The sequence below is a fragment of the Diceros bicornis genome, chromosome 5 (assembly GCF_020826845.1).
Source record: "Diceros bicornis minor isolate mBicDic1 chromosome 5, mDicBic1.mat.cur, whole genome shotgun sequence".
NCBI classification, from domain to species: domain Eukaryota; kingdom Metazoa; phylum Chordata; class Mammalia; order Perissodactyla; family Rhinocerotidae; genus Diceros; species Diceros bicornis.
Window position 1 is genome coordinate 43,104,301 of NC_080744.1, and position 2,247 is coordinate 43,106,547.

Below are 2,247 nucleotides of genomic sequence, written 5' to 3' on the forward strand. Positions count from 1 at the left end.
AAGTTCAAGTACCACTTGCATCACATTACATCAAGAGTGCTTGCATCACTGTTGATGCTGATCTTGATCACCTGACTGAGGTAGTGTTTTTCAAGTTTCTTCACTGTAATCCCTGTGATTTTTATATACTCTTTAACTTGACCAAATCAGGATTGTGCAGAAGCTTCCTTGGACTTGCTGTTTTAGGTCTAGCCTCTTCAAACCCTGAACCAACTCACCTTCCTCACATTTCCAAAATTTTCTGTAGATCTTTTTGTCTTTTTTGTGGGCCAGATATTTGTTTGACTTAACTCATGGAGATATATAAATTTTGGGATGATCCAGAAATGATCCACAAAACATCTTTTTCCTCTGAAGGTTTTACACTGCATTGTTATAATTAACCAGACTTTTACTATTAAACTTAAATGGCCAATTGAGACAAACAGTTCTGAGACCTTCTTCCACCACTGATTAAGTCTGAGGTGGCAAGGATTAGCGATAATATTTATTAGCCTACTGAGTTTTACTGGCAGACTGGGTGACCTTACCAGCTCCATCAGCCTTTTGTCCACTGATTTGATGACATCAACAGCAACTGTCTGTCTCATGTCATGATCAGCCAAGTGACCCAGAGGAAGATAATCAGAGAAGCTCTCAACACACAGGCTTTCCAAGAACCATATCAATCATGGCATCATCACTAGATTTCATGAATTTGAGGCATTTCCCAGCATTTTATAAGAATGGTGATCAATATTCTTCAGCTCAGCAAACTTGCAAGCATTATGAGCTGTGTGACAATCCAGCAAAGGTTCATAGCCAGCACTGATTTGGGCTGAGTGTTCAGGGTAATCACCTGAGCGGTGAAGGCAGCTGCTTGCATTGGTGGGTCATTTTTGCTGTTACCAGCCACGTTTCCACAATGTACATTTTTGACAAACACATTCTTGACATCAAAGCCCACCTTGTCCCCAGGAAGAGATTCACTCAAAGCTTCATGGTGCATTTCAACAGACTTTACCTCAGTAGTAACATTGACTGGAGCAAAGTTGACCACCATGCCCTGTTTGAGAACAGCAGTCTCCACTAGGCCCACAGGGACAGCATCAATACCACCAGTTTTGTAGATATCCTGGAGGAACAAACCCAAGGGCTTGTCAGTTGGATGAATTGGTGGAAGGATGCAATCCAAGCATCAAGCAGCACTGTTCCACTGGCGTTGCCATCTTTATGGGTGATTTTCCATCCTTTGAACTAAGACTTGTTTGGACTAGGCTCCAGTGCGTTGTTACCATTCCAACCAGAAATTGGCACAAATGCTACTGCATCTGGGTTGTAGCCAATTTTGGTAATGTAGATGCTGACTTCCTTAACAATTTCCTCGTTATCTCTCTGGCTAAAGGGTGGCTCAGTGCAATCCATTTTAACACCAACAATTAGTTGCTTAACAACCAGTGTGTAAGCCAGAACGGCATGCTTGTAAGTCTGTGCATTCTTGGAGATACCAGCTTCAAATTCACCAACACCAGGAGCAAGAATCAAGACAGAAGAGTCAGCTTGAGATGTGCCTATTATCACGTTTTTGATAAAGTCCCTGTGTCCTGGGGCATCAATGATGGTCACATAGTACTTACCAGTCTCAAATTTCCCCATAGAGATATCAATAGTGATACGACACTCATGTTCAGCTTCCAGTTTATCCAAGACCCAGACTTACTTGAAGGAACCCTCTCCCTTCTCAGCAGCCTCCTTCTCAAAATTTTCCATGGTTTTTTTGTCAATCCCACCACATTTGTAGACCAGATGGCCAGTAGTGGTGGACTTGCTTAAATCTGCATGTGCAATGATGTCAATGTTAATATGAGACTTTTCTTTCTCCATTTTGGCTTAGATTTAGCAGTGGTTTTCACAGTACCTGTGTTATGGCAGCAAACCCGTTGCAAAAAAGATACACTAAAATTATATATGGAGGATTTCCCCCTATTAATTAAGTTTAAAAAAAGGCCAACTCCAGTATAAGCATTTACTCATACTCTTAGTGTTGGGAATTTTAGTTAGGGAATTTATAATTATTTCCTTTGTAATAAATTCTGTGATGAATGTCTTTGATGCATCTTTGGAATAATCTTTGACTGCATTTTTGATATTTCCTTATTATAGTATCTATGTCAAGCTCATTAGAATCCTTATTCTTGGAGGTGGGCTGGGTTGTATACTCCAAGATCACAGAATTTGCGATCTTCATTTTTTGAAAACCAAGGTAAC

At 40.5% G+C, this 2,247-nt stretch overlaps 1 pseudogene; it reads right to left on the minus strand.

Annotated features, from left to right (window-relative positions):
• Positions 1–495: 495 nt before the first annotated feature.
• LOC131405574 (elongation factor 1-alpha 1-like) lies at positions 496–1,863 on the minus strand (annotated as a pseudogene).
• Positions 1,864–2,247: the final 384 nt, after the last annotated feature.